Source organism: Impatiens glandulifera, chromosome 7 (assembly GCF_907164915.1).
Source record: "Impatiens glandulifera chromosome 7, dImpGla2.1, whole genome shotgun sequence".
NCBI classification, from domain to species: domain Eukaryota; kingdom Viridiplantae; phylum Streptophyta; class Magnoliopsida; order Ericales; family Balsaminaceae; genus Impatiens; species Impatiens glandulifera.
Window position 1 is genome coordinate 33802668 of NC_061868.1, and position 15394 is coordinate 33818061.

Here is a 15394-nt window from a genome sequence, read left to right on the forward strand (position 1 = left end):
CTCTCCAGGTTATTTTAATATTTTGGACCGAATAAGTCCTAAATTTGATTCAGCTTATATTATATATGTTTATTTATTTTTTATATTTATAATATTTAATAATTTATATATTTTCATTAATTTAATTTTAAATATTAATAAATTATTTAAAAATAAATAATATGAATATATAAATTTTATAATTTTTTCATTAATATATAATTTTAAATATATATAATATGATATAATGATTTATTTATATTCATTTGCAGAACGTAAAATTTAAATATATAACATAAAATTATATATTATAAAAAGTTTTTTTATAAAGAAAATTTATATATATATATATATATATATATATATATATATATATATATATATATATATATATATATATATATAATGTCATAATATTATAAAATAAAAAAAACTTGAATATTAAATAATAATAAGTGATTAAAAAAAAAAATAGGTGTTCAATTGATCGATTAAGGCTAAATTCAGTTTTAACTATTATTTTACAAATCCATTTACCAATAATTTATTGTTTAGTCTATTCTTCATCTTTTTGTCTATTTATAATATATTTACATAGTTTATATTTTCAAACTAATAATTATATAAATTATTATTTTTAAAAAATAATTTTATATAAATTATAATTTAAAATTTAAAAATAACTAATATATATTATTAAATATTATTATAATATATCTAATATTTAAAAAATAACTAATATAAATTTAAAAATATAAATATATAATTAAATTATTATTAGTTAAATAGTTCAACGAACTCGATTAATCATAACAGTTAGAATAGGGTAAGAAACTGATAAACTATGTTATTAATTTTTTGATTTTTTGCTAATCCTAAAATGTATGAGTGATTTTCATAACCTAATAGTTTAATCAATGAAAACTCATTTTTATTTATATATTTTTATTAATTTTAAATATTAATAAATTATTTAAATAAAAAATAATATATTTTAAAACAAATTATATGAATATATTAATTTTTATTAATATATAATTATATATATATATATATATATAGTATAATATGATATAAAATGATATATATAAAAATATATTAGTATAATTTATTTATATCCATTTTTAAACAAATGTATATTATATAAATATATATATATATAATATATATAAAAAATATAATTATATCAAAATATGATTATTTATATTTATAATTTGAATTTACAACTCACACTTTCATATTATAATATCAAATCAAGTAATTTGACATTACAATTATTACTTTCCTATTATCAAATCAAATCAAATCAAATTGTCCCTAAACTGAATTGTCTATCAAACATTCCTTTGAGTCCTCACCTCTTCTTTTCCCATCTCATTACTTTCAATTCAGATTACATGCATTTCTTTGGTGTGAATCAATCAAAATGTAGAAGCATTATTATATTAATAAATGAAAGTTGGGTTAAAAAGAAGGGAGAGAGAATCTGGAACTCGGATTTTATTCCGGGTTCACCCCAAACACCGTTAAAAAAATGTAGAGATAAAATATAGAGCGAAACTTCTTTCCCTGTAAAACGGAATGAAGAGAAGCGGTATCGAGCGAAGCTTACTTCGCTTCAGGCTCCATGTAAAATGGAATGTAGAGAAGAGGTATCGAGCGAAGCATACTTCGCCTAGGCGCCATGTAAAAATTATGTGGAGACGCTTTTCAGTGAAGCACACTTCGCTTGAATTAGTTTATATGTCGAGAGGTTCATGTAAAACCTCCAACACACCCATGTAAAGACCTTTTAACTATCATGTAAAAACATATATTCATGAATGTGAAATAAATTAATGAAGAAAAAATAAAAATTTTATATAGTAAAAAAATAAAAAAATGAAAAATTATGAAGAGGCGCTTTTCAGTGAAGCATACTTCGCTTCAATTAGTTTATATGGCTAGAGATAAGGTATCGAGCGAAGCATCCTTCGCTTAGGCACCATGTAAAACGGAATGAAAAGACGCCTCTCAGTGAAGCATACTTCGCCCAGGCGCCATGTGAAACAGAATGAAGAGACACTTTTCAGTGAAGCATACTTCGCACAGGCGCCATGTGAAACGGAATGAAGAGACGCTTTTCATTGAAGCATACTTCGCTTCAAGAGTTACTTAGCGATGTCTACTTCACTTGTATTAACAACTTTAATATATATAAACTCTAATATCATTATTATAAATACTTTCGCCCGATTCCTCTCTCTCTTCAAGCTTCTTCCCTCTTTCACGGCGATTCGAATCTGCTCCCTGTTTACCAGACCAGAAGTTCTTGATGTCTCGACATTGGTACGTACACCAAAATAGTAAACTTTTCATTATATTTATGAAACCACTAAACCCTAGGATTACGTACGCACAATGATGTCGTTATTTCATTCATATTTAGGAAATCCGACTCCGAAAATGTCACGTTCAATGAAAATCCTTCGGATTTAGGAAAATGTACTTAGGGTTAGGGTTGTGTATATTATTTCCACGAAACCCTAGTTACTGATGCAGTGAAAACTTACTTTTGATAATAACAAAGCATGTTTTTTAATATGCAGGCAACAAACAACGAAATCGTCCAAAACACTATAGACAAAGAATTAATGATTCTTTTGCCCCAAGCAATTATCTAGTGAAAATATAGTACTATTCTTGACCAATATCTATTTTGTCAATATTATGTAAGTTTTCATTGTAATGATCATGTTTGTAAGAGATAATATTATTGTTTTTACACAACTGTTGATGGTGCAATATGATGACACTTGTGGTGCCACAGTGTCAATGAGGTGGAGAGATTATGTAACTCATGTCATAGCTTCCACTAATGCTAATGGTGGATGTGGTCGAACTATCAAAGTATTGAAGACAATATTGAACGGGAGATGGGTCCTTACAATTGATTGTGAGACTCTCTTAGTCTTAACGCAATATTAATTTTCACATATAGGAAACTAAATACAAATTGTTTTTTGTATAGGGATAAAATCATCATTGAAATCAAAAAGTTACGTTGATGAAGAACCGTACGAGGTTAAGCAAGATAATCATGGGACCTTGGGCAGTTCAAGAGCTGGCAGACTTCGGAATTTGAACAATGTAAGTTTGATTCATCCTCTGTATCTTCGTTATCTTGCTTAATAACTGAAAATTGTTTTGTTTGTTTTTCAGTTGCCGAAACTGTTCGACAGTTACACTTTCATTTTTGCAGGGGATTTCTTCCTAGCTTACAAACAGGATCTCATAGAGTTTGTAATTACTGGAGGAGGTACCACTAAAGAAATTGAGAATCCATTTGTTGAGCCCTCGGACGACAAGACTATAGTTATATACGATGAGAGTTCTTACAATGTCAATGAATACATTTAGGTATTTGAGGAAGTGGATGTTTTGTCAGCATATTTGGATGAATATGTTGTTCCTCACACAAGCTTGCTTGAAGCTATAGCTTCTTGTGATTTGCAGTCTTTGTTTACTTAATTTTGTAGACTATTTTTATTGACAATACTGAATATTTGCATTCCTAATTTGATTCCTAAAATGGTGATTTTATATTTCATTTTTTTGTTCTTAAATAAGATTGTAGTTTGTTTGTTTCATAGTATTCATTTAATATATGAACAATGTGAAATCAAAGATAATTTTGTAAAGTTAAACTTTACACATGATTAATCTACTATAACATGTGAATCAATCTATGACGCCAACGCTGTAGGTGTATTTACAATGTCAATTAAATGTGAAGCAATCTTCACTATCAAGCACTATACATGTTTTACAATTGTCAATATTTGTGAAGCAATCTTCACTATCAAACTCTTCAAGTATACATTGCTGAAGCATTCTTCAATATAATATTAATTTATAATTGTGTTATTCATTTAATTATAATCAAAATATAGATATTATCTGTGAAGTCACTGTACCTCACATCACATCACCTCACCTCAACTAATACCTATTTTCATCATTAATACTGCCATGCAATCATGCTAGCTTTGTACGATTTAATTTCTCTCTTTCATGTATAATGATAAGGTGAAGACTTCACCGGAAAATCATATTTCACGATTCATCGCTGCAATAATCCATTTTCCTAAATTAGAATCGTGGAGTGACAATGATATTTTCAAATTTTATGTCATCTTCTTGAGAAGTTTTGTTAATAACTTTTTGTTTGTTTTTTCACTACTTGACTAGAATTGTTCCGTTCTTGTTAATTTTCAAGAAGGAATCAACATGAACAATAATGATAATGATGATTTGAGGTATATATTATAATAAATTGTTTCTCTAATACTATAAGTTGTTTCTATTCATAGTGAAGTGAAGCGCTCTTCACTTCTATTTCATTCATTTTATTTTCTCCTTGTTCTATAATTGACCAGCGAATCTGCGAGTTGTCGCCGTCAATTAAATTTCGATGAAAACAACCAACCTCTGGAGGACAGTGCAGCCGACTTGATTCTACATTTAGGTAAGGAATTTGAGAGGGAAGAAGATGCCTATGAATTCTATTTAGCATACGCTAAAATAATAGGGTTTGGTATAAGGCGCAGTTCAAAACATGTTGACAAAGATGGTTAATTACTAGATAGAGTTTTTTTGTTGTAGTGCACAGGGTCAACGGGGAAAAGACAAACGAGATGTTTATGTGAAACGTAGCCGTTAGGTAAAAAGGTTCGGTTGTGAAGCGAAATTGATGATAAAAAGGGAAGAAAATGGAAAGTTTGAAGTGGTAACTTTTATTAGTGAGCATTGTCATCCTCTTGCAAGTCCAAAGAAAACTCACATGTATAGATTCCATATGAATATTTATGCATCAGCAAGCTTACATATTGAGATGTCATCTGATGTGGAAATCCCTCAAAAGGCATCCCATGCTCTAATGGCCAAACAAATCGGTGGCAGGGACAATCTTGGTTTTCTTCCTGATGATTACAAAAATTATTTGCGATAAAAAAGAACCAGAGACTGTAATTTTGGGGATACAGAGGTGTATTAGAGTATTTGCAGAAAAATAATCGGACGAACCAGGTTTTTATAATGCTTTTCAACTTGATGTGGACGATTGGATAACGAATATTTTTTGGTGTGATTCCAACATGCAATCAGATTATTCATACTTCGGAGACGTTTTTAGTTTCGACACGGCCTACAAGAAGAATAAGGAAGGTCGTTCAGTTGCGCTTTTTGTACGTGTGAATCATCACAAACAATCTATTAATTTTGGTGCAGCTCTATTATACGATGAAACTGCTATGACTTTTGAATGGTTGTTTGAGACTTTCACCACAACTATGTGTGGGAAAAAACCAAAATCATTCTTACAGATCAAGACGCAGCCATGGCTAAGGCATTAACATCTACATGGCCCGAAACAAATCATCATCTCTGTATTTAGCACATATTTCAAAATGCAGCCATACATCTAAGCTCTGTGTTTCATGATTTCAAAGAACTTTCGAAGGATTTCTCTTCATGTATATATAATTTTGATGAAGAGGTCGAGTTTCTTGAAGTCTAGAATCAAATATTGACAAACTATGGGCTTTAAAACAACGACTAATTGAAGCGTGTGTTTTGCATTAGGCGAAAGTGGGCATTAATGTATGGACGATATATGTTTTGTGCTGATATAACGACAACACAGAGAAGTGAGAGCATGAACAGTGTGTTGAAAAGGTATTGCTCCTACAAACACAAGTTCTTAGAATTTTTCAAACACTTTGAAAGACTAATTGACGAACGAAGATATGATGTGTTAAAGGATGATTTCAAATCATTACTAGCAAACCAAGTCTGAACTACCCAGTTTTGATCTTAAAGGATGCATGTAATTTTTACACTCTAGAGGTATTTAAGTGCTTTGAACAACAATAGTTTATATCGCATGATTGTGCTATAGAAATGTTAGAGGATGTGGACACACAGAAAATATAAAGTAACCTCCCACACTAGGAGATACCCTCATACAGTTACAGTTCATAAAGATGCTGATAATATCCAGTCTAGCTGCTGTAAATTTGAATTTGGAGGGATTTTGTGTGCTCACATTTTAAAGATTTTCACGACGATTGACGTGTTAAAGATTCCTCATGCGTTGATATTAAAGAGGTGGATAAGAACAACAAAAGATGGATATTTTGGAACTGATCCACTAGTGGACAATAGTAGTATTAATCCGAGTGAGCTTTAAAACATCAGATACAAAGATTTATGTGGCTTGTCCATGCATTTATTTACAAAGGAAGCAGAAAAAGATGACACCTATAGGCATGTGAAAAAAATTATGCTTAGTCAGTGTAAGTTTGTGGATAAAAAATTACAAGAGGATATAAATATGCAAACACCACCAGTTGTATCAGGTTCTGGTGAGGGTGCTTCTTTTCGAGCGAAAGGAATGAAATCTAAGAAGAAAACAAAGTCTAGTAATAGAAGGAAAGGTGGATTAGAGAAGAATTCAAGAAAAAGAAAATTAACAAGAAAAACAAGCGAATCACCAATAAATCTGGTATGTCATTGCTCGCTTAACTACTTGAATAATAATTGTGTTATTATTCTTCATTTACTAACAACTCTTAAATTTTTATACCGTTCCAGCCATCAAATGCAATGCCAACAACAACAACTGCTCAATTCTCAACTTCTCAGTAATGGGTCGAAAGTTTCAACATAGACGTCAATATTCCGTTCATTGTTCTTTTGTCATCTCAACTCTCAACTTCCAGTTTCATGTGAAAACTGAAATATATTTGTATGTAAATTTGATTTGAAACCATGAACAAGCTAGAATGTATGCATGGGATGATGTAAAACATTGACCAAAGTAATGAAAACTTATTGATCAATTATTGTCAACCGGAAATGAAGCATTCATCTCTTCTCTACGTTTCTCTATGTAAAACAATAAACATTGTATACGGAATGTAGAGATAACGTATGGAGCGAAGTTTCCTTCCCTCATGCGCCATGTAAAACGAAATGAAGAGAAGCGGTGTCAAGCGAAGCTTACTTCGCTTCAGGCGCCATGTAACGGAATGTAGAGAAGCGCTATGAAGCGAAACATACTTCGCCCATGTGCCATGTAAAACGGAATATAGAGAGGCGGTATTGAGAGAAGCATACTTCGCCCATTGTCCATGTAAACGGAATATAGAGAGGCGCTATGGACCAAAGCTTCTTTTGCTTCAATTAGTTTTTATGACTAAAGGTTCATGAAAATCCTCCAACACATCTATGTAAAGACATTTTAACGTTCATGTAAAAATATTTATTCATTCATGTATGTAAAATAAATAAATTAAAAATAAATAAATATATATGTAATAAAAAATTAAAAAAAATTAATAATAATGAAGAGGCGTTTTTCAGTGAAGCATACTTCGCTTTAATGAAGCATACTTCGCTTCAATTAATTTTTATGCCTAGAGATACGGTAAACACTGAAATGTAAAACCATGAACACGGAAATGTAAAGCAATATACACATTCTTGTAAACTATCAACTAAATTTATTTGAAAATTTTAATTTCACAATATGTATACTTTTTCAAATTGATCCACTGATCCATTTCATGCAGTCCTCCAACACATTGATCCTTCGTTTGTTTAGATCTGACTCGATGATACCCCAAATATATAAAAATCTCAAGGTCTTTATTTGTTTGGGCACTGTTTTTTTAACGCTTAAACCACTTCTTCAACCCTTAATTTTACCCTCATATGTCTCCATGTGTCTCATGTAGTAAATTCCGTAATTATTGAAATTATGTTCATCCTTCCATGACAATTTTAAACATTTCATTCCCAAATTGGAGACCTTAGAACCAATAACGGGGTCAATGTCGTTCATATATCATTTAAAAAAGTCATTCTGGTGCATAATGAACAACATGATGTAATGTCAAATAACCAAAAATTATTTGCAAATGAAAATAGAAAACCGAAGTTTAGTTTAGTGTATTACCAAAATTAGGACAATCTGATATATTTTCTCAAAGAGCGATTTTATCAACTCCTTGTTGTCAATTACTTAAATTTCCTTTTCTATGAAGTTATAGAAAACCACGTAAAAGTGTCCATCATGAATTGCTGGGAAAAAATATGTCAACACAATTAAAACAAATAAGATTGCATAGAGGTGTACATGTTATTAAATGATATCACAGCGACATATTTACTCACAAGCTCCGCATTCATGAGGTCTGCTTTCGAAATGTTGAAATTCTTAGTTTCCTGATGGACCCTCAAATCAAATTTCTCTTTCGAATCAATCACATCTTTAGCAAAAGACTTTTTACAGCATAGTCTGTATTATAACACTAATAAGATAATTGATAAACAATAATATTAGTACAACTTACCGTGATCATGGTTGTGAAGTAAATCTTATTGTGTGTAGATTTTAGTTTTCTCCTAGAAATTACGTTCAACATATACGACCAAACATCAACAATTAGACTGTCTACCCATTTATCAACAGCCAAGGTAAGCATGTCCTCGCGTGTCAGGTGGAGAGTGAGTTTATCACTATAAAATAACATGTCACTGCATAAGACAAGAAAACATGTTTTAGAATGAGGTAGAAAGTATTTTTCTTTCAGTATAAATAATAATGTAGAGGAAACATTACATTTTTCTGTCATTTATCAAATACGAACCCCATAATTATCTTCTGCTTGGTTGATAAGTTGACATCCATAAATATTTTATCGTAATAGGGGGTATTCAATGCTAGGGGCAATTTTAATCCTTCAAGTCATTCGTTCATCATTATATGGTATATAAGGCAATGTAGGTTTAAGTGGTGGTGGTAGAATAGAGATGTATTGTTCTTCAGTTTTTACTACCGACAAGAGAGTAGAGTTGTTGTTGGTTTCGGTGGTGATTGCCTCGCTTAACCAATCAGTTTTCAAATTTCGGGGGTATTTTCTGCACAAATTTAAGGGCTTTGATGGTCCAGGATCTGTTTCTTGAAAAATTTTGGTAAGAGAAATTTAGATCTTGTTGGCTTTGGTTGTGGATGGAATGATGTTCTTGTGGGCTTCAGTTGTGGGAAAAATGATGTTCTTGTTGGCTTCGGTTTTGGGAGGAATGATGTTCTTGTTGGCTTTAGTATTGGGAGGAATGATGTTCTTGTTGGCTTTGCTTTTGGGAGTAATGATATTCTTGTTGGCTTCGGTTGTGGAAGAATGTTCTTGTTCTCTTGGTTGATGATGTTTTGTCTAGTCTAAGCTCTTTGCTAAGTCTTCCCTCAGGATTGAATGGTAGTTTACGACCGTGGCAAAAGGCTCAAAAGTAGATTGTACAAGTTCAGTTGCATTAATGTGGTGCACCTCATTTAGATATTTAGCACCTCGTGTCAATGGTTTTGTAGCGGCAGCAACCTTCCTCAAACATGATGCAAGATTGGATGTATAGGCATTCCTAAAATGCTCATTCCAAAACTGCATAGTTTGAGGCTTCCAAATTTGGTCATTCGGAGGCTGCTCAGTATGAGGCTTAATATTTTAGTCATGTGGAGGCTGCTCATTTCTAGGCTTCTGATTTTGGTCATTCAGGGGCAGCTCATTCTTAGCCTTATCATCCTGAGCTTGTTCTAGTGGAGGCTTCACATTGGTGATTCGTTGGCTGCTCATTCAGAATGGCTATGCGATCAATGACCTACCATGTCCAAACCCCCATGGGCAGCCTCATACCCAACCATGTCGTACATCTTCTGGTCGTCCCAGCATCCCAAAATATGGAAATTCCTTGAGATCTTATTATTTACCTTGTACTCAACGACCCGGTCCAAGTAGCACAACTGATACATTTGCATTAATAAATATATTACGTTAAACTAAATGAAAAATTATTAAGCTAAAACCTGCTGCAAATAAATTTCTACACTCACCAAAAGAAACGTAAGTGGTCAATGGAAATATGATGTCTTTTTTTCCACTTATAAACACTTTCAACAAGTCCGTCTAAAGTAAACTTGCACCAGTTGTAATCTTTAATTTTAGATACATTTTGTAGGGATTTCAAGATTTTGAATCTGGATAAAAACATAGAGGCTCAAATCATTTTACATGACAGTCGAGTTAGCTTTACACCAAGACCAAATGATTTTACAAGAAGGTCAAAATTAAATTATAGAGAATTCTGCTATGTAGTTTGAGTATACATGCACTGTGGAATTTGCGAAGTTCACAAAAAACTGGATATAACAAACACAACGAAGTGTATCTTGAAGTTATTGTCTCCGGCTGTATTCTGTAGAATTTTCTTCGTCATGATATGGGTCGAAGGACCTCCACTATTCAGGACGATGCTCCTCCTTCTGGGATTGAAGAGACTCACAATGCTCCGGGAGAATTCCATTGGGCATTTCGATATGTCCAATGAAAGAAGTGAACTAAATCTTATGTCCCTCACAGCATCCTTTTATTTTAGGATAATTTGTTAATCATGTAGTGAAGGCCCGATGGAGAGGTTCGGCTCTTAAAATCAGCATCAGCATCACGAGTCTTTCTTCTTTTCTTAACATGTTTCTCAATAAGTTCTTCATTAGCAGTTGTCACCAGTATGTCCAATGGTGTCGAGGGCGTACTTGATGCAGTGACTTTTCTTTTCTATTGTTTAACCCTACATTAATATGTGTGTAATAAGTATATACAAAACAATCGATGAACTCCATTAACATAAATCAAGCAAATGTGTACATTTTCTAACATTAGAATAATTACCTCATAGTTTTAACATCCATTTGCGTTGTCGATTCAATATATGGAACTATTTGCTTCTCCGAATCCTGATTCTCAAATGATAGATTCACTTTTAGCTTCAAACAAATATAAATAAGCAAACGAAAAAGACCAGCACCTAAAAAAACCCTTCTTACCATTATTCCAATAGTAGAAGATCGATACTGGAAGAGAAATAGCTTCAGAGGCGAACGAACGGAGAGAATCCGGTAGGCGAACGAGTAGAGAAGAGTAACCTAAGGGTAGAACGACCAGACTCGAGCTTGATAAATTATATTTTAAAAATACTTGCTCAGAGTGAATGGGTTTTCATGACACTGTTTAGGCTTTTACACGAATGCGTTTGTGGTTTTACATTAACTTTGAAATGTTTTACATTATTTATTATTGCTAAAATAAAAGAACCTCGAGTAAGTGAAGCAAGCTTCACTCGTTACCGCTCGATTAAGTGAAGCAATCTTCGCTTAAGAAATGTTTTATATAATTTAATATTGTAAAAATAAAAGAACCTCAAATAAGTGAAGCAAACTTCACTCGTTACCGCTCAATTAAGTGAAGCAAGCTTCGCTCAAGAAATGTTTTATATAATTCAATATTGTAAAAATAAAAAAACCACGAATAAGTGAAGCAAGCTTCACTCGTTACCGCTCGATTAAGTGAAGCAAGCTTCGCTTAAGAAATGTTTTATATAATTCAATATTGCTAAAATATAAGAACCACGTTTAAGTGAAGTAAGCTTCACTCGTTACGCTTGTTTTAAAGTGTGAATAAAAAGTAAATGAAATATATAATAAATGAATTATTGCGGATTGACCATTGATTGGATAGTAGCAGTGGGAATTTCAAGCCGTATACAGACTACGACTACGAATTGAAATACATGACTGGTAAATTGATATGACAAAAATTTTGGCGCTTCATTGAATATATCTAGCGTTTGTTCCAGGTTTACATGTAGCCTAGAATTGGTTTTCATTAACTCTTTAATGTTTTTACAAGAATGCCTTAGTGGTTTTACAAAAACATTTTCATGAATAAAAATTAAATTATATATAATTATTTCATTAATGCAGATTGACCTTTGATGGGATGGCAGCAGTTAGAAAATAGATGAGTCGTAAGGATTGCAGACTCGTCCTCCGATGTGATATTTCATCACGAGAGTGACTATTGAAACAATCTTGACTCGCTAAAAAAATCTTTTTTATAAAGGAGGGACTTAAATGAGATCTCCTTTCCGTCCAAATGGAATTCTTGAGCATGAGTAATGTGGGTGTGTTGTTTAAAATCTTTTGTTTTCGGATATACTCTTTGAGAGATTCTCTGTGGTGGAAAACGTCTTCAATGAAGATGAAGAGTGTCCAGTTGTGGTGGAAAATATCTTCAGTGACTACGAAATCTTCATACCTAAAGTTGAAACTACCGACCAAATGAAGATGATTCATGTCCACCACTAGTGAGAAAAGACAACTGTAGAAGATTCCCTGGGGTGGAAAACATCTAAAGTATGAATCTCACCAGGTGGGAAGCGTCAACTTTGCGAGTCTCCCTAAACGATTAGGAATGTTCGTCGGTTAGGAGATCAGTTGTTGTCGCTTCAATGCAGATGAATATTGTTATAATGTAGAACTATTTATCAAACGTTGTAATGCAGATGCATATGAAGATGAATGAATATTGTTATAGATGAATATTGTTATAATTTAGAATTGTTTATCAAACGTTGTAATGAAATGGAATATAGTTCATCCAATCCGATTGATAATAATAATAATGATTTTACAATAATATAAGAAGAATTTTGTGTTAATTTGAAATTATTAATATGTCTTTTACAATAACATTATATCGAATCCTCATATAAATAAATTAATTCTTATATATATTTTAATTTCACATATAATTATATCAATTATAAAATAATGAATTCAAATGAATTGAAATATATAATAAAATGATAGGATGGTAGCAGTTGGAAAAGAGACAATGCCGTATACAGTCTTTGTCGTCATACGAATTGAAATACATGACAGCTGAAGTGACAAGACAAATTTTGGCGCTTCATGCACTATAATGAAAAATTAATTCTAGCATTAGCATAGGGTTTTACATGAATACAAATTAATTTAAAGATATAATAATTTTATTAATGCGGATTGACAATTGATGGGATGGTATACGGACTGATAACTCGTCCTCCGAGGTGAAAATAATCATGATAGCCGAAGTGACTGGTGAAGCGAAGCGAGCTTCGTTCGCTCTAAGCATTGTACCCTGTATTAGGGGTTTTATATGAAGCCATGAGACGCTTTTCATGACCCCTTTTAATGTTTTTACATGAAAGCGTTAGTGGTTTTACATGAGTGTTTTATTGAATGAAAAATAATTTAAATATATAATAATTAACAAGTGAAGTGAAGCAAGCTTCGTTCTTTATAAGCATTGGTTTTACATGAAGCCATGAGACGCTTTTTATGAACCCTTTAATTTTTTTACATGAATTCCTTAGGGGTTTTACATGATCGTTTTAATGAATAAAAATTAATTTAAATATATAATAATTAACAAGTGAAGTGAACCAAGTTTCGTTCTCTATAAGCATTGGTTTTACATGAAGCCATGAGACGCTTTTCATGAACCCTTTAATGTTTTTACATGAATGCCTTGGGGGTTTTACAATAATATATCTGAATTTGGGTACACAAAAACAAAAAAACATTTCATAATTTGTGTAGATAAATTATACAGATTAAGCAACCAAACAGCAGTTCACAAGTTAGAAGTTGTACATAAATAAATTAAGCCATAATCTATATCAGAGCTTGACTCATCATACGGTCTTGTCATAGCTACGACTTCTTGTTTAACGACAGGTGGAATGTATAGATGAATTGTTACGTTCACATCATTGATCCATCGATTTGGGAATTGAACTATAAGAGCAAGCTTCAATCTTTATGGGTACATGAGGTAAAGATTAGGAGAAATAGGCTTCAAGTCCGCAGGAGGATTGATTGCATTTCAAGGAAGGGGGTTCCGTAGGCCAAATTGTCGATATATGACAGCGGTACAGTAGGAGGTAGATCCCTCTAGGCCCAACACAATGATGAATGGAGCACCCCCATCTCGCACATCATGTTATTAAAGAGATACCACGGAATAATTAACCGAATTGGGTGATCATCATAAATAAAATTCCAAGTCATGACTCCAGTCATCCTTTGCAACTGAAGATTTGCAAAGGAAGGGTAAGGAATTGAAGGATGAGGAAACATATGTAATTTGTCTAACAACCAGAGGTATAGAACCAAAGGTGATCCTCGGCGGGAATAGTTAGTTGGGTCTGGAACAAAGTCGTTGAGACTAAGGAGTGTCTCGGCGAGTAGCCAACCAAACATCGACCATTTCCCATCAGTGCAGGAACTACCTCTAGGATCCTATCCGGAGGCCTTTGTCCTTCAGTCGAACAAAAAAAATGAGCAAGAACCACAAGCATAATTAGTTTGTTTTGTGTGTGGCTGATGGTCCTTTCCGCTCCCTATACATGCCAAATGTAATCGTCTAGGTGTGTCATATTGATAAATCCATGTTGAAGGGTAAACAATACAGCGTCAAACATTGTACAACCATAGAAGTTATAGCACATTTCGAATGCAAATTGAGGTTCAGGATCGATAGATAGAACCATGAGTACATGAGTCCCACACCTAAGGATTGAATTGAAGTCCTCAATCGTCGGGCAGATGTGCATATCCCAAATGACAAAAGAACGACTATCCGGACTTCATCTGCTCTGCATGTGGGCCATCAGTGCTCCGTCAACGTTTATTCGGATAAGCGGTAGAATCCCATCTACATTATAGACACCAAAAGGGTTAGGGTCCTTGGTGATCAGACTTAAGTATCGCTCTAACTATTGTTGCAATAAAACTGACATCTTTGGCTCCTAAGTAATCTATGAGTAAATCACTAAATGAATAAAAAGAATGAGGTAGTCAATGAACATGTTTACCGGAAGAGACTTGAGAAGGAGAGAGTCAAAACAGAGAGAGACTAAATAGATGACACTAGCTATGAGGTTGAAGAGGCGAAATTTCAAATTGTAGCGTCTATTAATGAAGTAATAAATGATTTTGCATTCATGTATTAATATTTTTACATTACTCACTATCTGGTGTTACATGAAAGGAATAAATGTTTTCACATTAATGAAGTGATGTTTTTCAATACATATGGGTACAAGAAGTGCAGAATGTATAATCATTGAAAGTTTTCTATTATCACCATAAATAAATTATAAGTGCATAAAGTGAAAGTACACTAATTCAAATTCATTTATACATACAACTCTAAGATCTTAATCTAAGTGACTTCTTTAAGTTAATTTTATTGACATTGTGGTATGACATAAGAATTCTGTATAAATATTTGATCATCAGTGTACTCAAAGTTTTTTCGGCCTTCAAAACAATAAGAGAAAGTATAAGAAAATATAAAAAAAAATTGTCAATGACTAACATATGTTTAACACTTACATTGTCGCTAGTGATGTCAATATTCCACTTCTTCCGATCTCCTCTATATGTTTCCATATGCCTCATACAATATAAAGCACAACAGGTTTTATTTTTATT